The sequence below is a fragment of the Stegodyphus dumicola genome, chromosome X2, assembly GCF_044657685.1.
Source record: "Stegodyphus dumicola isolate Sdum_Otavi_A_Nest chromosome X2, ASM4465768v1".
Lineage (NCBI taxonomy): Eukaryota > Metazoa > Arthropoda > Arachnida > Araneae > Eresidae > Stegodyphus > Stegodyphus dumicola.
This window is the reverse complement of record NC_140781.1, coordinates 151,845,445-151,869,023: the sequence shown is the minus strand read 5'-3', so window position 1 is coordinate 151,869,023 and position 23,579 is coordinate 151,845,445. Positions and strand designations below refer to the sequence as shown.

Here is a 23,579-nt window from a genome sequence, read left to right as displayed (position 1 = left end):
CGGCGTCCATTCATTAGCGATGAGCCCTGCTGAAGGAGGTCATCGAGCATAATCAACAGCGAAGATGCAAGTTACTTCCAAGTGTTTGGAGTGCCAAAGGTTTGGTTTAGCTTATTTAATTATGGCAAAGTACTCGAGGGTTATCTGTTTAAGGAAGGGATACCTTCGGAGAGGATTTTCTAAGGTGAATTGGTTCGTCTACACTTTTACACATGGGGAAAACCACGAAAACGCCCATAGTACGTTCGCCCGGATTCAAACCCCAGACGGAAATTACCAGTGTTCAGGGATTTCACCGCTCGGCCGCTGTTGAGCCTGAAGTGTTGGAAAGCATTCAATTGCGTCGGCAAAATCTTGGGCTCATAATGGACATGGAAGCTTAGTAAGTGGGTTGACCAACGAAACCAAACTCCAGCGGTTCACCATTTGCTCTTCATTGCTGTCGCGCCACAAGAACAATCCGATCCTGAACCAGATATTGATGTGTGATGATAAATGGGTGCTATACAGTGACAGCAACTGGAAATATCAGTGGTTTGCCCTGGCTATAAAGCATTTGCCCGAAAAAAAAAAAAATTCGACAACAGAAGGTATTGTTTTGTGCTTGGTAGCCCAACGCTGGTATTGCGCAAATTGCTAGAGAATGGCTAAACCATCACAGCCGAGGTGTAATTGCTCCAGCTGGCGAAGCGTTGCAGTGACTATTCTTCAAAACAACACCAAACCTCATATGGCGAAAGCGACCAAGGATGTGATCAACCACTTGGTTGCGAAACCAAGATGATGTCACATACGTCCCAGGAAAATGTTTTGGCTCTATCAACAAGAACTTTTACAAATTTGATATTTAACCGCTTGTAACTCGTTGGGAACATGTAATTGAAACTGAAGGGGATTATTGTGTGCAATAAAGTGCATTTACTCGAAATTACTCTTGAGATTGGGAGGGGAAAGTACAAAATCTTTGTTTAATTGAATAAGGAAAAGCATACGAGGATTGTTTTCCTGCGGACAGTCTTTATGAAGGGCTCAAACATTTCTGCATTTAGATCCTTAGTTTAAGTATTGTATTATCTGTCATAACCTAAAGTATTACTGAGGCTATCCATATTAATTTGTTAATAGCTGTAGTATGTATCTCAATTGGAAAGGCCATTAATAATGTATGTAATTTATGTACAGTAACCACGTTATGTGATAGATATGCATAATACCATAACGGTTTAGTAACGTCTGATCATTGTGCACCATTCTTAGGAATAATTCCACCGAAATATCCTCAAAGGCACGATGGTATTTATCTAGAACTTTGGACTCTCCGTTTTTACCTTTAGTACCATGAATATAAGAGTCGTTTAGTGATTCAAACACGAAGGCATATTATTTTCAAAAGTAGTTCCGCTCACGAATAATCGTAGCATTCCTATGCAAGGTGACTAAGCAAAAATAACTTACCCTGACAATGAAACTCTTCAGTGACAACGAATAAAGCTACGTTTGTCGGCCCTAAACATGAGATTCTTACACCAAACGGGCATTATTTCACATATATTTCTAGGACGGAAGCCTGGTCCGTGGCATATAGATTTTGTGAAGGGCATGTCCCTTCATGACCTACCTACATCGCTTCCATGGAGGTAGGAAGTAAGATGGAGTCGCCCTAAAAAGTTTCTCCGTACCCTGCTCTGAAGCACCGGCGATCCCTACGTGGTGACCAAAACATTGGGTCATTTACCATTGAGTTCTATGGGATTTGACGCGTTCGGGTGTAAATATTTTGTAATTACGTCGCAAATATACATATAAATGTATATATTTTCTTTTTCTACAACACTTCAGAGTCCTGAGTATGTGAAAACAACATATTTTTAAACAACATTTCATTCTGAACGGAATTAAATGCTATACTTTTCACAGGACAGTTTTCTCAGAATGGTTTAATTTGAATGAAATATTTTCACATGTTTTCGTTAATTACATTAGAAAAAAAAATTGAGGTAATTCGATTTTATTCGGTTAAGGTACAAAAATTAAGATCAAAGTTTATTGTATTATTAATATTAAAATTATGCATTATTTCTTTTCTATTTATAGAGCTTCTTCCTAAAATACTTCTTAAATATGACATGATTTTTTGGCTTCTTTTAAATCGAAAAATGTAAGTCAAATTATAATTAATGCTCTATTCGGTTCATTTTAAATTAGAGAATTATTAGGAATTAGCTAATTCCTAATAATTAAATAGGTATTAAATAGTATTTGACTTTCTCTGAACATTTCTGAAAGGGAATAAAATAAGTTTTTTTTTTTTAAGTATTATTTAAAACTTGTAACTGAGTTATTATAAAATGTAAAGGGAATAATTCTTTTAATTATACTTATCAGATTTTTTTTTTTACCCTTCATTTCAACAATACATATTCCAAAACTCTTTATTACGTTCTTAAGTGCGCATCTCATAGTATTTGCTTTACAATACCTTTTAACAGATTGCTTTCCAATACGAACAATTCTTGCTTAAATAGTTTTATAACGTATTTGTCAACAGGATTTCAATTTATGTTTACAATTCAATATTAAGGTTATTATATATTTAGATAACATTTATAATCATTATAAATTAGATACATTTAATCATTAGATTTCTTCACAGTACTTTCACAGTTGTTTATAAGTGAATAAATTCTTCATTTCAAATACATTTATAAATAATTTAATGAATATTTAAGTATTTAAGTATTTAAGGCAGATACATGCCTTTTGCAAGCACATGCATAAATACCCATACATATTTCCTATTTATCATTTCCGGCATGTGCAAATCTTTAATTTCTGTGCATTCACTATATTTTTCGTGTAAAGTAATTTACATTAATTTAGCATACACCCGAAAGTTTTACATAAAAAATATATATGAATATAATTTGAATGAAAATTATAAGTATTATTTTTAATACCCACTCAAAGGTCAGTTTTTCTTCAAAATTCCTCCACGATGGCATCTCTCTCTTTAGGCAGATATCCCTTGCATGCGTTACTCTATTTAATAAAAACTTAATCTGATCTATGTGCCTAATTACAAATATTTTAACATACATAATTTTATATTTACATTTAGCCATCAAGTTTCAAACTTTTCAAATCTTCTAGAAAATAAATTTTGGCAGATCTCTTTTAGCAATTTTCTTAAAATCTATATTTTTGTAGTGCAACAGCTTAGAATTTTATAAAACAAATTCATAATCAAAATCGCTGCTGTTAGTTATCGAAAAATAACCAAGATGTGATTTTTGCGTAAATGTCACTAAACTATACAAATTGCTATTATCCATCACACTGTGAATGTTTCTTTCATGCGAGAGTGTCCCTTTTTCGATTTCTATGGAACTGTCGTGTGTCGAAATACTATCAGAATCTTGTCAAGCGAGCTTCTGAATGTAAACAAAGAACACCCCGTCTGGTGACCCAAGCTTCAGAGCAGTGCTTCACTTCTAGCGCGGAATGGCCCCTCCTCCCTTTCCTACCTCCATGATCGCTTCAGATGACGCGAAAACGACCAATGCTCATGCGGGATGGCAGGAAATCCCGACCAATATGTGTCCGTTTGCAGAGAAACTGCAGAACATCATCTTAGACAGCCAGTAGCGGACCATATCCATAAATGGGTCGAAGTTACTTCGAAAAATCGCTATGATTTGAAACGCATGCGCGATTGCGTTACTATTGCAAGTAGTATGTCAGACAGGCTGGAATAATTTTCAGCTGTCATCCTCGTCGCCAGCACGGCCCCAGTGTGTTCTGTACTTGTACTTAATTTATTTTAAGTTAGCTTTATCTGTTCTTTTCTGTTTAAGCTACTTTCCTTGAATTGTGAACCTTGAATTGTGTATTTCGCCATATTTAATGTATTATTTTTACTTTTTTATCAGTCACTCTGTTGATTGTTCATAATTAATGCACTATTCAGCTGATTATAACTCAGTTATACCTGTATTTTAACCACCCACAGTACTCATTTTATTGTTCACGTTGGGGATGTCCAGTGACATCAGTTAAGTTGTAACCATCTATCTATAGCTATCTGAATGTGAAACGTAAATTGTTCTCCTTACCCACACTGCACCCGTCTTCCATCACTGCACCACTGACCTCTTCTTCAATGCGCCTGAAAGTAGAAAGCTTTTATAGACTGTCTAAACAGCAGCTAAGTTAGTTCCAGTTGAATTGCAAGACAAAAGTTATAAGTCTAAGAGAAACTATTCAGGTACAACAGACAAATATAATCAAATAAAAGATGATGTTAAGTTGCACAGAACTGTCGTTAGCTTTTGCCAGGAAAGTAATGAAATGTCACGTTAATTATTTAAGCATAAGTATAAAAATATTCAGCAGCCAACAACCTGAATTTGAAATTTCAGAAATTTCAAAAGCGTCCAAATAATGTTTGTAACTTATATAATCATTTGAACGAGAACGAGGGAAAAAGAAAATAGGGAAAGACTTAAAGGAATTTAAGGGTTATTTTGTTAACAAATAAAGACGAAGTTTGTCGACGCCAAATTGATTTCGCCACAGTTTACGCTCAATAATGAAGGTCAAAGATAATGAAGCCTACGCCAACGCTGTTTGAATTTCCAGGAACGAGAAATATATCAGGATATTAATTCAGCGTATTGGGGAAATGAAGAATAAACAAATATCTAATCTCAAGTCAAATTTCATGATCATGTGAAAATGATAAGAAACAAAGGTTTAATGCGTAACAATTTTTAACTAAATAGACTCCCTTAGTTCTCTGTAATGCAGTTTAAATGAGTCACACGATTTTTTTATATCAGCTCTTAAAATTTTAAAGCATTCTAATGAAATTCCAAAATCCATCTAAATTACATTATAGAACGTACATGCCTCGAAAATAAAATGGTAAAATTTTGGTTTCAACTTATGTCAGAACTCTGATATTTGCCAATCCTAGACTGGTTATTTTAATATCTTAGATACAACTTTTGTACATAACTGCTGTTAGATTCCTTATTACAGTGAAAGTAAATGGTAACTATGGTAAATGGTAAACTAATCCCACATTTTGATTTTAATAAAAAAGCCCTTCACGAAAGTGTCCCTTCTCTCAGTCAAAGAATCCTCGTAGGTTTTGCTGTATTCAAATGATCAAACCAAAGCATTCTGCTTTTCAGAAAACCACACGTTCATAATACGATGCTCAGAATTTCGAATTACCAATTAAAGAACTATTTTTAGCGATTATACTTAACAATTATAGAATGTATCCTCTTGGCCCATCAATGACCCAGCGATAAGTCGCTGAACACTAGCAGTTCGACATGGGTTCTATTCCAAGCGAACGGGCCGGCTCCATAGTCGTTTTTTTCATGTGTAACGTGGATAAAAGCCAGGTTTCCTTAGAACGTCCTCCACGAAAGCCTCGTATTCCTAATGGAGTGCTAGTGGCTGAGCAGTAAAGTTGCTGAACGCTGGTAGTTCGACCTGGATTTAATTTCAACGGGATGGCTGCATGAGTGTTTTCGTGATTTTCAGTAGACGTTACGTCTATAAGAATCAGTTTCCACGAAAGCATCTCTCCTGGTAGGCAGATAGCTCCAGCGTGCTTTACCATAATCCTAAGTCGAAGCCTTTCTCCTAAGGCAGATAAGCTTCTGCGCGCTTTGACGTAAGTCAGTAAACTTTCTCTCCATTAGAGGTCTCCGAACACTGGTAGAGCCAAGGTTACTAAAACTACAGGGTTTGCTTTGTGTGACGTCACTGACTTATAGTGTTTAGTAGTGACTGAAGACAGAAACTGACAACTAGTGACTAAAGACACAAATGAGAAACATTGTTTTTAGACACTAGAAGGTCACTGACTTCTTGCAACTGAAGACACAAAGCAACTAGTTCACTGTGTCTTTCTCTCCCACTTCCGTAAGGGATGAATTGGATTATTCAGTTATGGCAAAGCACACGGGGGCTATCTGCCTAAAGGGAGGGATGCCTTCGTGGAGGACTTTCTAAGGGAAACGGGCTCGTATACACGTTACACATGGGGAAAACCACGAAAACGCCCATGCAGCCAGCCCTTTCGCGGGATTCGAACCTCGGACTACCAGTGTTCAGCGTCTTTACCGCTCGGCCGCTGGTGGGCCCTTGCGTAAGGGACGTCAGCGTTGGGCAGAACCTAATCATGTCTACTGATCTTGAGTGATCAATGGCCAAATCTCTGTTCAAATCAAGATATTTGTATGGATTTTTTTTTTCTCCACACGTAACGGGAATACGACCCATTTTAGCCTTAGGAAGTCCTCCACAAAGGCATTCCTTCTCTTAGGTAGATAACTTGCGTGCTTTCCTATTTGACTGCGTGATTTTCCTATACGCAGATTGAATACAGAAGTGGACGAATTTTCTTTTTGTTTGACCAAAACCATTATCTTTTAATGCTTCAAATTTCTTTTATAATTTTCACTTTTAGATCAGTATTTTTTACCGCTCAGTAAACTTGCTTGCTTATCGAACTGAACTTCCTTAACTATAATGAAAGTTTTTATATTTTTATATGTTCTGACAATGATGTATTATGGATATCAAACTAATGCTTTGCGCATATTGTGGTTCTAGTCACGCAGAAACAAAACAGAGAAAAATCAGATTGCGGATATTTGATTTTTCCAAATGGAAAAGAAAAAGATAGCGTCTCATAAAGAATTTCTTATAAACTTAAGCCCGGACAATGATTGACTGAATGAAATTCTCGAATACTGGTATTTTAATTTGTTGTACAAACGAGCTGAGGGCGCGCTATTTTGCTAATTCCGTTCGCAGACATGTGACTAAAATATTAGCTAGTCCTTTCAAAATGCTTTTAAGGGAAAACTCCAGTCCGCGGTAAGATAATCCTTGCTTTCATTTAAATAATCTAACAAACACACCCGTCTGGAATTCATTTTAAGGATTTATCATGTAAATGACAATGTAAGTCAGTGTTAGCCCATAATGCTTAGCTGGAGTTTGTTAGCTTGTTAATTCGAAACATGATTGAGTAAATCGGAGAAAATTAAGTATTTAAATATTTAAATTTCTAACAATAGCATGATGAACAGCTACTCGGTTGTGTTATCGTAAATATGTTTAAAATTTAAAATTAGAGGGAGTCAAGCAATTGGTAGAGACGGTAAAGAGCAATAAACATTCTGCTTTCGGTTCCGGACAAATGAACGGCCAGCTGCATGATGGGATAACTGTTCGTATTTACGTTAAATTTGTAGTTTTTTTACATTCGTTCGTAAATATGAGTGAGTTTCCTTTAAAAACTCTACTTCGAAAACATTTTTCTAACAACACATGGCCTTCGAGTGTTATTCCAACAACACATAACCTAGCCAGTAAAAGGCAGGTACTAAACTGAACAGAAAAACAAATTTCTGAAATATGAAACTAAAACAGTTTTATATTTCAGAAATAGAGCTACGCTTGTTTTCAATTTTGAATAAACAAATGTTAAATTTCTGCTATGCAATAAATTTAGGTAATTACGTATACGTATATTACATATTTTTATGTAATAGGTAGTAATAGTGTTACGTTAGTTCACATAAAAAAGGTTATTTAAACCTTCTTCTGTAGTATCTGTTCTTCAAAAACATAGCCAGAATTCGCTACGTAGTCTTCTCGCGAAGGGTCTACAATTTATACTTCTAAAAAGACACAGACTCTACAATCTTAGAACTGCGCTATTAACACTGATCCCCAAGCTCAGCTACTCTGCATCTAATGTGTCTATGTACATTCCCAGGCGAAACATTTATCTCTATCTAAGCTATTTTGTATAACTTTCTAGAGCGAATTCTGTGTAACTGGAAGTCACACAAGGAAATAAGAAGCTCGTTAGTCACTTAAACATTACAAGCAAAACACGTAAATTAAAAGAGAGTATTAGCGCTATCTTACTTAAACAATGCAGCAGACATCAAGGCGACGATTGACTAACGTGAGACTTACAAACATAAATAAGTTGTTGTAAGTTAAAATGACGTCATCTCAACAGAAAGAAAGGAAAACGACAAGGTAAAACTTAGAATCAGGCGAATGAGCAACCACATGTTTCGCGCAGATTCTAGCTAAAATGAATAATTCTATTTTTAAAAATGCAAAAATGAAACACGAGTAAAATATCTGAGTAAAAGGTGAAGGATTTAAATTACATGGTAGGAAATTTAGGTTTTCTTTAGTACCTCTTCCTTTCCTAAAATTTTTGCAATTTAATATACAGTATTGCTTCCGGAAGGCCATAAATCAGCATTTGATAACCGGAAATTTTGGGTTAAAGTCCTTGAAATAGTTGTTACTGTGTTATAGAAATTAAATTATACAGCATGATATTTCCTACGGAAAGGGAAACCTAATGTAAAAAGCTTTGATATATGATATTTCATTTTGAATATTAAATAGGAAATCAAGATAAGTAATATTTTTAGTCGTATCCCGTTTTTAATAACGGAGATTCGGCGTAAAGTTCTTTCAAATTTGCATTTAAATTGCATGTGATTGCGAAAATTAGAATGTTCGTCATTAGATCATCTATGTAATTAAAATTTAAATACTAGATATTATTTTATAATAAAATTTAAAAAAAAAGTATGAGCACAGAAGAGAAGGATGGCATTCATTTATTTAAATGAATATGGGTGTCGTTTCAGCCACTGAAAAAGAGTTTCTATCTTTTGTCTAGTCTCTAAATTATCCCAGTATTTGATATGGTTGTTTTAACCAACATGGAAACAGAAAAGTAGAAGTCGGAAGAAAAGACAGACAAGCAGGCTGTTCTAGTAGGCTTTACGTAATAAATTATTTCGCTTTCCTCTCGGGTCGCTGAGAGAGTTTCTCAAATATTCATGAGAAATCTGATTCCAATTGAACAAGAGCAAGGAGTGGATGATTTTGGAGAAAAGATACACACAATGATCTTGCACTCTATGGTTCTTTTAACATAGATACTTTATGTACCTTTCAAACTGAAGTTTAAGTAACTAAACCCAAAAAAGTGTGAAGACAATTTTTTTTTTTTTTTCACATGCAAATAAAAGGTATTTTTCTTTTGTTTGTTTATCTGGCTACATATAAATCTTAGTATTGTTAAGAACTAGAACAAAAATGTCAATTGAAATTCAGAGATTTTTTTTAATTGAAGGTATCGCTGATATATCAAAAGATATTCACAAATGACAATCGATGACGCTCATTTAAAATAAGTACTTAATCTTGATATCTTCGGATAGGAGTATATATTAGACTAAACTTTCGCGAATAGAATCAAAGAAACTTCCCCGATGTATGAACCCCTAACGGCCTCCCATTCAAGATTATGTACTGAAGTATGAGCTTGGGGTTGAAGGTATGCGCTCGAGATTATGATGATTTAAAACAATAAAGCTTTCACGGTTACAGTGACAGTGAAAACAATTCAAAACTTTGGAATGGCAGCTACCCCTTTTTTACTAAGGAAACTGATCAATGCATTGAAAAGCATAAATGGCATTGGAACGATACGCGTATGAGGAAAATTGCCTGAGTAAAACATCTGTAAAGCAGAGCATTGCAAAGAACAAAGGACAAGACGAGAGGAGAGGCGGGGGAAAAATTTTATTGAACTCTCAAGCATGGAACCTCCATGCTCTCAAGTTTCCAAGTGTACAACGCTACAAGTTACGTAAGAGTCATCTTACCGCGATCCTCCGACCTCACTTTGATGGATTTCTGGTTTAGTGATTATCTGAAATATGAGGTGTACACATCAAATCCATGAGATTTGTCAAAATTGAAAGACGCCTTAGAATGTGAAGTTATACAAATTCTTCCTGATGTGTTACGTTCATCATTGTTGTATATACAATCTCCCGAATGCAATGCGTTATCGTCTGCGGAGGTGGTCACGTTGAAAACTTATTAATTGCACTAAAAGTTCCCCCCCTCCTATCTTGTGACGTCATTGGTCTTTTACCATGCTCTTCTTATCATGTATTTTACGCCAGCAATTTTCGTCATACGTGTATCGTTCCAACGCCAATTATGGTTTTTCAATGAGCTGGCCAATTTGGGCAAGGACAAAGTGGGCGCTGTAATTTCAAAATTTCGAAATTTTTTCACTGTCACCGTAACCGTGAAAACTGAATTATATTAAATCACCACAATCTCGAGCGCATAACTTCAAATAGAAACAGCTGAAATTTAATTTCAGTTGGTGGAGCGGATAGACGTCTAGGGGTTCATATATGGGGAAAGATTTTTATGACCACCCTGCAATTAATTACTTCGAAGTGGATGCCCACCAGCGGCCGAGCGGTAAAGTCGCTGAACACTGGTAGTTCGGGCCGGGGCTCGAATCCCAGGAAAACGGGTATGCTGCATGGGCGTTTTCGTGGTTTTCACCATGTGTAACGTGTAAACGAGTCAGTTTACTTTAGAAAATGCTCCACGAAGGCATCCTTAGGCAGATAGCCTGCTAGTGTTTTGCCGTAAATAAACCAAACCAATCCAAACCTGAAAATGTACAGTAAGGCCTAACTCATCTTTCTATTAAAACTGGAATTCCCACTTTGATTATTATTATTGCTTTATCTTCTCTTTCCATGAATATACGAAATAAAAAATTAATTTTACATAGTTTCTTTCGTTAATATTTTATACTTTCTTGTTGCTATCGAAGGAAAAGGGGGGAAGTAATAATGAAAATTTACAAAAATAAGAAAACTGGAATTAAGATATGTTTATTAAAGAATTCAAAAGAGCAAAATGTTTGGTGCTTGGCATAGAAATCATACATATCGCAAATTACAAAAACAGAAACGCGGTGCCTATCTGATGATTTTACACTTAATGGGCAAAATTCCACTAAACCCATTAATTTCCTCTACGAACAATGTCTCCATTGCATTTTTAATCAATAGAGATCATCCTTAATTTGTCATTTTTTTCCGGGTTTCTCTTTACATTTTTTTGCTTAAAGAGTGTATTTTTTCCTGCTCAAAAATTCCCTCTTCCTCTCTCCACAACAATTCTTTCTTAGCTGACTGCACTCCGCCACTTCGCTTTCATTTCTGAAAACTTTAGCGGTTGTTCCCAGTGGACGCCTCTCCGATGCAAATTTATTATTCATGGAAGATGTAATTGGATGCCTATGAGGTAAAGTTCTTTTTATTTTCTGTTTCTAAAAGATGACCCGGAGAGTAAGTAACAAATAGTTTCTATCGGCTATGTCTGTATTTGTTATCTGTATTACCATTTTTGCTTTGTTAATGGTTTATTTTCTTGTTCAGAATCTAAAATAAATACATAATATCTTCTCTGTAAATATAAATCTAATTCTAAACAACAAATCAGCAAGTGGGTATTAGGTCAAAGCCAATTAAAAGTCTTTAAAAATTACGTTTAAAATTAATTAAATACATAGGATAGAGAGACTAAAGTGTAAGCTTTAAGAACTATTGGATGAATGCATAAAAAAGGTAGTTTCAAATGGCATTAAAATAATTCCAGTAAGAAATAAACAAAACTGTATAAGTGCATCACATCTCTTATGTGCATCATGCTCATGTGATTTGCATCTTAGAAATTCTGCTTGTGCAGCACAAATACATACCCGTATAAAACGCTAATACTGAGTTTTATTTAGATTTATCTCAATATGGCAAAGCACAGACGGTTACCTACCTAGAAGAGCAGATGGCTTTTTGGGAAGGGGGATGCTTTTTAAGGGAAAATGACTCGTACGGAACGTTACAAATGAGGGAAACTTCAGAAAACGTCTATGCAAACAGTCCGTTCGCCGGAATTTGAACCCGACCACTGGCCCACTAGCAACCTAACCGTAAATTCGCAGAACACCGATAGTTCGGTCCGAGGTTCGAATCTCGCGAGCGGGCTGGCTTCATGGGCGTTTTCGTGGTTTGCCCCATGTGTAACCTGTATAAGAGCCAGTTTCCCTTAGAAAGTCTTCCCCGAAGGCACCTCTTCCCTTAGGCAGATAGCCCTCGAAGTTTTACCGTAATCACATAAACCAAACCAAACTAAACGAATGAACTCGGCCACTAGTTTTCATGCGGGCACTGAAGTTATAAAAGTACTGCATTGAAAATCTTTAGCCATTTCATGTATTATAAATTAATGACATTCGCACATAAGACTGTGTAATTAAGTATTCGTCAGTAAATTCAGTTGGCCGAAGGAAAATATGATTATTTTTTGGGAGAATTTTTCAGATGAATTATACGTCATTTTATGAAAGAATTTATAAAGCACACCATGGTTTTCCTGCCCCTCCAAGGATTTTCTTCAAGAAGGGTTCTTGGAAGATCTGGATGGCATTCAATTCGCGCATGCTAGAGGAAACAGTCTCGGAACTACCGCTGTTAGTAATTTTAACTACTTAATTATTGCTTGGTTGTATAAAAGAGTAACGTCAGTAGCTGGAATACAATTAGGAATCTCAATATTCATTTGAATTAAATGCATAATCTATTTTCAAACAATAAAAGACTTTGTCATTAACTCCACACGAAGAGTATAGTTGGTCACAACAACCCAGCTGCACTGATAATTTATGAATGACATTTGTCTTAATATACATATGTTCTTTTCCCCCATGCAACAAATATCTGTAGAAATGAAGTGCTGTGTTTCATCTATGCATGTATGCTTGTTAGACAGGGTGGACATTTACTAACCAAACTTCGAAATGGTCTTCACCTACGACCTCTGGAGTCCACCAGCGGCCGAGAAGTAAAGTCGTTGAACACTGGTAGTTCGGTCCGAAGTTAGAATCCCGCGAACGGGCTGGCTGCATGGGTGTTTTCGTGGTTTTCCCCATGTGTATCGTGTATACGGGCCAGTTACCCTTAGAAAGTCCTCCACGAAGGCATCCCTCCCTTTAGACAGATAGCCCTCGAGGCTTTGCCATAATCACACACACACCTACGACCTCTGTGCATCAGCATTACTTACAGACTCATTTCTCTGACCTCAAAAAGCCCATTAGTCCTTGAAAAGTGGTAAAATAAATGGACAAACAGTGTAAAAGGAAAAAAAAAAAAGTTTTCTTCAAAATGCTAAAATCTCTACTGGATATTTATAACATCTGCCTGCAAGCAACATAGTTGTTTACGAATCAGGTCACCCCATAGCCTGTCTACATAGGTTCGTTGAATGTGAAGACCCATAAGCGGCTGAGCGGTAAAGGCGCTGAATGCTGATAGTTTGTTCCAGGTTCAAATCCTGGCAAATGAGCTGTCTGCATATAAATTATAGTTTCCCCATGTGTAACGTGGATACAGGCAATTTTCTCTTAAAACATTATCTAAGAAAACATCCTTCTGTATAGGCTAGTAGCCCTTGAGTTGATCTGCCTTAATTAATTAATATAAACCACCTGAACCGTTCAACATGAAAGGTTTTGGTTTGGTTTGGTTTATTTAATTATGGCAAAGCACACTACGGCTATCTGCCTAAGGGAAGGGATGCCTTCGTGGAGGACGTTTTAAGGGAAACTGGCTCGTATACACGTTACACATGGGGAAAACCACGAAAACGCCCATGCAGCCAGCCCGTTCGCGGGATTCGAATCTCGGACCGAACTACCAGTGTTCAGCGACTTTACCACTCAACCGCTGGTGGGCCACAACATGAAAGGATTTATGATATTGAGGGAAAAGCAGAAATCCAGTCAAGTGTACCTTCAGTTTCCCGCTCACAAGAATTTCAGCTGAAGAAACCAGAAGCAGCATATGTAAACTTCTTCAGTCAAAAAGTACTGGACGATACAAGTGTTATGCCATAGCGTTATGAAACTGATCATCACAGAAAACGTAACATGGGGCAAAAAAACTATATAATAAGCATGTAAGAAGTTACACACATAACCATATAGTACCACAGTTCAGTAACATCGCAAAAAATCATTAAATATGACAAAGACGTGCTCATTTTGGTCCGGTCCCTCCATCTCCGTAATAGGTGTTGTAAATAAATAATTATAATTGGTTACTATATTAGCTGTAACCGTATCTGGTCCTCATATGCCTTCCAGTAATTTTCGAGAAGCACAAAAGGTACTACAAATATGTGGGCGGCCGGATGAAAACTATATAAAGGCCAAAGAAAGCATTTGCCCTCAGTACATATTTCGTATTTACTGCGATTTATTCAAGACTTGCTGTATTTTATTTTTGTTAACTTGGACTTTGATTAGTTGTTCTTATGTATTGCTATTATTAGTTTTACTATGAATATCATTCCAAGCAGATCTTACTAGAAATTGTCACGTGACGTGGAATTTTGGGAAGATTGCAATTCTCAGCTTGGGAATAGATGTATGGAATTGTAATTTTGTTTAAATGATTGAAGACATGTACTTTATCATGGCTTTAAAAATTTTATTTTCCTGTAGAAATTTACATCTTAGAACTTTCTACTGTAACTTCTGTCAACCAACCACGATGTCTTCAGAACACACGTGACAAGTGGTCACACTCCTCTCCTCACCAGACTGCCCTCAGTTGTCGTTGTGAGCTGTTAGTTCAGTATGATTTCACAGTACTGAGATATCTCCGAGTTAGCTTCTTCTCTACATGCGATTTTCATTTCGTTGCATTAAACGGTCTTAGTAGTTTGAACTGTAACTACTGATTGCACTCTGAAATACTGTGAACGTATGTACGAGTATTTCTGTGGAATTTTACAAAACTCTGAAGTGCTTTTTTTTAATAAAATAAAGTTTATCAACCTATCATAAGACCTGTGTGCATTCAATCTGTTACGAACCTGTACGCGGGCCACAGTTGATACTATTTCCTTCCTTTTTTTAAACAGCATAAAAATTATACGCATGTTTTAAAAGAAAAATTTTATCTTAAAATTCTAATACAAAGTTATAGAACAAATGACAAGGCATAATTCATAAGAAGTCTCTAGAGGCATGAAAACTAAATATCCGCTAATTTCTTTATAATTGAGAAAAATACACTGGTTTCCAAAAATTAAGGAAAAATCAAAAAAATAGCGGTAATTATTTCAAAAAAGCCAATCCGTATTAACCTTTAACATATTGTCAAATAAGAATTGCTGAGTAAATCTTCGGTATGCAAATTAGGGGCGCTGTAAACGAAATACATCATCTACCAGGAGCATAAAATTTCATGCTGTGATACTGAGAATAAGAAACCTGCAAATTTCTCTGTGATACTGAGAATAAGAAATCTGGGACAGCCAATTTGTAACAATGATCTCCATCATTTGCCCGAAGAACTGCTATGGAGAGCTATTGGGAGACTTGAGGCAGGACAAAATTCGACAGAAGTGACCAGATGGTTAATGTGAGTACTTCTGTGGTTCACAGATTTCGGCAACAAGTTTTAACCAATAGATTCGGCATCCAAAAGATGTTCAGCCAAGGACGGCCAACTGCTACGACGAGCGTTGATGACCGATATTTGTTGTTATGTGCACGAAGAAATGGCACCTCAAATCCCGACTCAACTCAGATCATCCCGTTCTGAAGTCACTGGGAGGTTGGCGTCAACGTCAACCTTGAGTAGAAAGTTTCGCAAAAGAAGTATGTAAGCCATTCGCGTGCTGCTCACGTCGCGTCATAGAAGGTTGCTTGAAGTAAGCACGTCAACACGTCCACTAGACAGCTGATCAATGGAGAGCTGTTCAATGGAGAGACAACGGATGAGTCCAGATTTAGCCTCCAACGCGATAATAGGCGTTATTTGATTTGGAGAGAAACTGGAACCCGTTATCATCCATCCAAACCCGTTATCATCCATCCAACATCCGTGAAAGAGGTATAATACGGAGTCTTCATGTTTTCTATGTATTCCCATGTCCTCCATGTCTTCCCACGTAGAATCATGAATGCTCATGCTTATAGAGATGACATCCTTAATGCTTATCCTTGATGCTATTGCCGTTATGCCGGGGCAATAGGTGATAATTTCCTGCTACAGGGCAACAGCATTAGACCGCAGATTATCATCAAGGATTATTATCTTAGCAGCAAACAATTCAGCGAAAGGAGTGGCCAGCACGATCACCGGCTCTAAATGTTATCGAGCATGTTTGGGATGTTTAAGGAAGACGTATAGCTACTTTCAGTCCTCCTCTTCAGACCTTTGGCACGCTTGCAACTGCTTTGCAAGAGTAATGGCTCTCACTTCCTACGGAACTGATAGACTGCATAAGTCAGAGCGTCGCACATAGCTGTATGTGTTGTATTGCTCCTAGGGAAGATCACACTCTATTGAAGGTACTTTTCCTATATCAAACTGACACATCCTATTTGTTCATTTTATACACATGCTAATTTCTAGAACACCATAATTGTGTGGTAATTTCTTTTCATGTTACTACCTTCCTAAGTGTTGTATACCGTGGGTCAGTTTCATTAAATCCTATGCGTTACTTTTTGAGTAATCGTCATTTTTGTGATTTTTCCTTAATTTATGATAACCAGTGTATACTAATTTAATAAAAACTGCGCAAGTTGATTTAGCTTTTGCTTCATTACACAAATACATTACAATGATTTTGAATTGAATCTAAAGAATTTTATATCATTATATAATATAGTAAATGGAAATACTTTTCTTACAGAGACTTCTGACTTCATTTAATTACTCAAAGGTACGAAATAACTTATATACATGGAGAAATGAAGTTTAATTTTTCCTTTATTTTCCAGACATATAACGATCTTATAAAATTTAATAATCTACAATAGTTTTAATAATTTATTTTGCTTTGCAAAGAGAATATTGTGCAAAGCTGTTTCATATTTTAATTAAAACAGCATTAAATTTAATTTTGAAATTGGATTGTCTTATAAAATAAAATAATATTTAAAATTTTTTACATTTGTCTCCTCATAATTAAATTTCACTACTGGTATTTTATTACGAAATTTTATAAAAATTGCTATTGTACGCAAACTTGAATCGTGTCTGATTTTATTAAAATATAATTAAATTTCACTTTTACAAACTGAACTTTATTTTAAAATTACTTTCAAGATTTTACAACTGTTTATTATACCCTTTTTAATTCAACGTTAGTAGTCTTTCAGTTTTCCTTAAAAATGACGGCCATATTTTTTAGTTTGTATTTATTTCCAAATCGAGATTTACTACAGAATTTTATGATTTCTACACGCTTATCGAGCCTACCAGCGGCCGAGCGGTAAAATCGCTGAACACTGGTAGTTCGGTCCGAAGTTCGAATCCCGCGAACGGGCTGGCTGCATGGGCGTTTTCGTGGTTTTCCCCATGTGTAACGTGTATACGAGCCAGTTTCCCTTAGTGTGCTTTGCCGTATTCTGAATATACACGCACACAAATACAGGATTGGATTGGATTGGATTATTGTAATTTTGCACAAAACCTGTTAAACACACAAATACAGACGCTTATCGAAGTGTGCAGTAAATACGAAACGAATATGAAACCTAAGCATTGTAGGATAAACTCTTGTACACTAGCAGTTCATTTCGGATTCGCATCCTGCCAAATGAGCTAGCTGGTTTAATAGTCTGCCGTGGTTTTCACTCCTCATAGTGCAAAAACTAGCTAGTTACCCTTAGAAACACCTCCGCAAATGTATACCTCGCGCTAAACCAGTAGCCCACCACATGCACACTGCGAAAAAAAGGGAGAAAAAGGAGGCGGAAACAGTTCCAGAACTCTCTTTCTACTGGGACGCTTAACAAAATTCAAATAGCGTTCTTCATGTCTCGAAAGCGCGACTTGGGATATGTATTATATATATATATATATGTATAGCATCATTCTATCATAGGTATTTTGACACAAAATCTGACGTTTTCTGAAATGGCATGCCAATTTTTTCCATATTTCGATTCTACGATTCAGATTATGCCAAACTGCCAAGTTTTGTAAAAATCGCACGGGTAGTTTTTAAAAGATTAGCTCCTTAATATTTATTGAATTTGATATATATTTATTAATCTCTCTTTTTTTATTAAACTTATTTGATTCCTTCATCCTGAATTCGAAATTTAGGCATAATCCAAATATAATTCGCACAATTTTTATAATTTATTTTTGAAATTTGTATTTTTAAATAATTTTTATAAATGTTTCGAAAAAAAAAATTGTATTTATAACCTATAAAATTTTTAACATCTTAAGGTAGGTGTATTTCTAGGCTCACCTGCGAAAAATTAGTTTTTTTAATTCAAAATTTTCTGAGATATACATGAATTTACATATTGAAGCATTTTGAAATTTGACATCTTTTTTTTTAAGCGATAATAACGCCAAACGATAATATGCACTTTGTTAAAATTATTTGAAAGCATTAAGAATCCCTTTTTTCTCGCTCGTCTACGATGAAAGAAAGAAAAGGAAAGTGGGTTGCTATAAATTAAGCAATTCGCCAAATAAATTTTTCTTGGCGAAAACTGAAAAAAATACGCCAAGATAAATTTTTGAATTTCTCCGTAAATTTCGCATCAAATTTTACAAAATTTTATATTTAGGCATAATTTGAGTTGTAGAATCGAAATATGAAAAACAAATGGCATGTCATTTCAGAAAAAGTTCTTATTTTGTGTCAAAGTATCTATGTTAGAATGATGCTATATGTAAATCTAATATATATCCTAAGTCGTGCTTTCGAGACATGAAAAACGCAATCTTAATTTCATCAATTGGCCCAGTAAAACGGGACAATAGAGGTCCCCCCTTTTTATTTTGCGCTGGGTACATTCCAATAGTGAAGAAAAACATGCATATGAACATTTCCCACCGACTACTCCGAATGAATTCCAGGCTTTCTTTTATACAATGCAAGCAAATATATTTTTCCACCTGTTGATCACTCGGTATATTTTAAAGAAATTTATAAGAATATAAAACTGTTTCTTAAAAAGGTAAAATTTTATCACCATGATTGGAGTATCTGTAGAAATGTTAAGGTGTAATACATACTTTAAGAGATATACCAAATTCTTCTCTTTTCAATAGAAACTACAGGGCAAAATATCAGCTCTTGGAATAAAGAACTGGCCAACAGGAAGATAACTAACCCAACAGACAATGCACTGCTTTAAATTCTTGTTGACTGAAAAGAAAAACTTTTGCAGTCCTTTCATACAAACCTTGACATTATGAAACGGTTTTAAAGCTTTTAAAAAATGAAAAGTGCTGCACCTCAGGAAGAATTTTCCTCGCAAATTAGAAGTATAAGAAGGTGCTTTTGTCTGACCAAGACATTAGAAGACTGCTGTCGGAGGAAAACTTGTTGGTTACGATGATTGATGTAGGTAAAGAAGCTTGAAGTTTTTTAAAAAGGTAATTACTAAGTGCCTTGGGAATAATGAAGATCATGAAAGTACATTCATTGTTGAAAACATGCTGGAAAAGTTCAAAGCTTTAAAATACCAAAATGCACACATTTGAAATTCCTTTCTTGAATTCTTAACTGATACTTTCTCGCAAGAAATTGAGAAGTACTGAGAATATCAGAATCAATCATTTATGGAAGGGAAATATATACCAAGACAAATGAAATGTTACTATGATAAAGTATTTTTACTGATGTTACATTGCACAAGTTTGGAAGAATTAAAAGAAAAGCAACGTCAATGTAAGAGTAAATAAATAGATTAAACTTTTTTTTAATTAAATATGGCAATGATCAGGTGTTATATTCAGAAACAAGCAAAATATAGATTTTATGTCGTAATTTTGTTTATTTGTATGTTAATTCAGTATGGTAAAGAACACCCTATCTGCTTAACAGGACGGATGCTCTCATATAACGCTTCCTAAAGGAATCCATTAAGCATTTACCCAGTGATAAAAACTCATTGGATTGAATTGGATTATTTAATTATGATAAAGCACACGAGGGCTATCTGCCTAAGGGGAGGGATGCTTTCGTGGAGGACTTTCTAAGGGAAACTGGCTCGTATACACATGGGAAAAACCACGAAAACGCCCATGCAGCCAGACCGTTCGCGGGATTCGAACCTCGGACCGAACTACCAGTGTTCAGCGCCTTTACCGCTCGGCCGTTGGTGGGCCGATAAAAACTCATTATCAAGTCCTGGTAACATATTATTTGGTAACACATTGTATCATAAAACCATCAAATAAAGTATTAAAAGAATGCTATACGTGTTGAGGCGAATAAAAGAAGACATATTTAAACTTAGAATTGCTAGCTCCTAGAAAACAAAGTTTTTAACTAGGTTTCTGAAAACGTTTTCATTACCCTCAATTCTGAAAACATGAGTTTTATTAGAAAAATCTAATGGCTTTAATGGTTTCTAACTAAGTGGTATATTTATCAATTATTATGACATATACTTATCAATTATTAAGACATAAGATACATTGCCAAACGGTAGGTCAGTATACCGAAGTGTATGTGAACTCTAAATATGATAATGCTTTTGAAATGTTTTATTTACGAGTTTTTATTACAAATTCCATCATTATTTATTCCAATGTGCACCATTACGTATATTTTTGTGATAAGCTTGTTGCTATAGGGTTTAGGTTTAGTTTGTTTTGATTATGGCATAGCACACGAGAGCTATTTGTCTGTTGTTGCTACCGGATAGCTATCGATTATAGGCATCACATCGTATTTATGCAACGTCATTCAAAATTTATTATTAGTTACAAAAGCAATATTTTCACGTGCAAGACTGAGACTAAATTTTTAAGAATTACTGAACCCTTGCAATCACGATATATATTATACGAAAAAGGTTTCAGTTCGATAGAAGTTACCCGAATTCCATCGAGATACTGCAGTCAAAATGTTCATACATTGTTCAAAATTCAAACCTGCATCCAATAACGTGTGCAATTAATCTTTGGTGATCGTCATACTAGCCGGGGCGTTGAATTTAATCTTTGAAATTCTCAAAGAAGTTTGTCACATACATTCCAAAAATCTTTTACTATTATACCGATTTTTGGTTTTATAAATACTTTTACCATACATGCGCCAGAAATCCAAAATTAAAAGGTACAATATTTTGAGCCTACTGAACTCCAAAATTCAACTCTAATAAAATTTGCCTCTTACTGATAAATATTTCATTAATTATACCTCTTCTAAGCTATAGCTCGTGTTTGCATATCGTTTTACTGCTTTTCCCCGGCAATTTACATTATCACGTCAGTTTTGACAGGTAGTATGAAACAATCACGATAATACGTTTTAACAAAATTTCACATAACCCTAAAGGCAAATATTTGCTATTTCTCAATCACACTCGAGAATATAAAATCCTATGACCTCGCTAAATTCCCAGAATTCCATTCGTACAAAATTTGAGCCACTTGCTGTTATTTAAAGTTCTTGAAATCGTCTCCTTCTGAACTTTTGTTTGCATTTCCATTTCATCGGTTCTTTTTCATAACCAATATATATTTCCATGGATGGCATTTATCGCAACTTTACTCCCAATGTGCAGCGGAATTGAAATAAAGTATAAGAAATATGCAAAAATATGTGAGAGTTAAGCTTTGGTTGTCACTCACGAATGGAAAAAAAGCCTAGTCACAGTATGAAAGTAAAGACACGTTCAAAGGAGAAGGATCCCGTTGGCAGTTAGAAGCCGGTTTACTTTTTTTCCATAATCTTATGCTGAATAAACGATAAACAGATAAGAAATATTTGAACTTTGTTTTTAGAGTTCATAGAAAAGAGAATGCAAGCGTGGATCAGAATAATGAAAACAAAAGTACTGGAGAATTTTTGTTTACTGGATCATTTTAAAAATTAAAGCCCAAAGCACTCCTTTTCTCAGCCTTACATTTTTATTTATATACGAGAAATACATATTTATTACCTGAATAAAATTTCAACATGATCGAAGTTATTTTATCACTCACGCATTTCGCAAGTTCAAGCATTGCGTAAAATGTCATGTAATTTCATGCATTACGAATTTCATGTAAGTGAATTATTTTGCAATATATGACATTTTAACACCTCGGGTGGCTGTTATTTTCACTGGTATTTTTTGTCCGCTGCAAGTACGGATTAAAATTTGTTGCAGATTTATTAGGGTGTAATTTGTTTATTAGAGTAACAAACTGAATAACTGGAAAGGTAATTTATCCATACTTGTTAATGACATTTTGCAAGAAGTGTTATTTTACATCATTAGAATAATAAATAAAATACTCCTGACAGCAAATATATATATATATATATATATATATATATATATATGAGTTGCAAAATTATAATTTCTTGCTATGCCTTGTATGCAGTATCGACTAAATGAAATGAAATCGAATGTTATTGGTAAAATTTTTTAATAATATAAAAACTGTATTCCTCTGTATTTTGACACCTGTGTCATTTTAGAGAAGGTGAATGTACAACTGCACTCAGCGAAATCGTAAACTGAATGTCAGTTCGTGTTTTCTTCGCTGTGATTGGTCGGTTCTTGTATTAGGCTAGCATAAATTTCAACAGTTAGAAGGAAATTTTCGACGTGACCTTCACTGGTAGTTTGCGAAGATTTTTCTTTATTAATAAGATGAAAATAATCATTACGTGAACGAAGACATTTTAAAATTTAGGATAACTCATCCTCTAATTAAATTGAAAAAGAAAGAAATTTACGTGAACATTTTTAGAATCTTCAGAATCTGGCGCTAAAAAGCTAGAGGGAAAATGCGCAACAAAATTCAGTAAATGAGGATTATACGTTAAAATAAAAGGCGATTATTTTATCAGATAACATTATAAGAAATGCTTTTAGCAAGGCAAGAAAACGTCACGGTCTGAAAGACCACAATTAACAGATTCATCCAGTAAAGCTTTTATCTCATCGAGTTTAGGGAAATCAAAATGAAGAGTATGGACAAGATATTACTACTCCTCAGGGCTCGATTAAGAACGTCAGTGGCTCAGCATATTATCGGGGGGGGGGGGTACTCGGTATTCATTTTCCCTTTTTTTGTTTTTGTTTTTCTTTTTGAAAGAGATGAAGAGGTTTTATGCAGAATAATAGGATAATTTGGGGTATACCTAAATCGACAACCTTCAAACCCGTATTTTCTAAGCGATAATCAAGCCCAGCTGTTTTAAGAAAACATTTTACAGGTATCCCCATAAATACGTATCGTCCATATTAGGAGAAAGGGAGAGTGCCAAAAAAGAAAGGTTGAAAGTTATTTGAATATGGTAAAGCACAACTGGGTTATCTGCCCAAGAAGGACGATGACTTCGTGGAGGACTTTCTAAGGAAAACTGGCTCGTATTAAAGTTGCATATGGAGAAAATAACGAAAACCAATTATGCTGCCAACCCGTTCGCTTGGGTTTAATCGCGGCTCAAATTACTAGTATTCAGTAGCCTTAACCCCTTGGGCCATTGGGAGAAGCAAGCCACAAAAAGAAAAAAAAAACAAAACAAAAAAAAAAAAAAAAACGAGCTATGTGAGGGAAGATAAGAAAAACCACGAAAGAGAAAAACCGAGTACGAAAAAAGGAGGGGAAACCATAAAAGGGAAGAGAGTATAA

The 23,579-nt window shown here is 35.2% G+C and overlaps 1 pseudogene across 11 annotated transcripts in view; it reads right to left on the bottom strand.

The window, feature by feature from the left end:
* Nucleotides 1-23,579, bottom strand: part of LOC118194988 (toll-like receptor Tollo pseudogene) — a 549,242-nt pseudogene that overhangs the window by 502,945 nt on the left and 22,718 nt on the right. For 3 of the 11 annotated variants that reach the window (XR_015039121.1, XR_015039127.1, XR_015039126.1), the window contains exon 2: nt 4,113-4,165. The exons of 7 other annotated variants lie outside the window; for them this stretch is intronic. The product of XR_015039121.1 is annotated as a toll-like receptor Tollo pseudogene, transcript variant X4 (transcript). Of the gene's footprint in view, nt 1-2,961; nt 3,013-4,112; nt 4,166-23,579 lie in introns of those variants that run through there. One more of the 11 variants, XR_015039122.1, reaches the window with a different exon arrangement.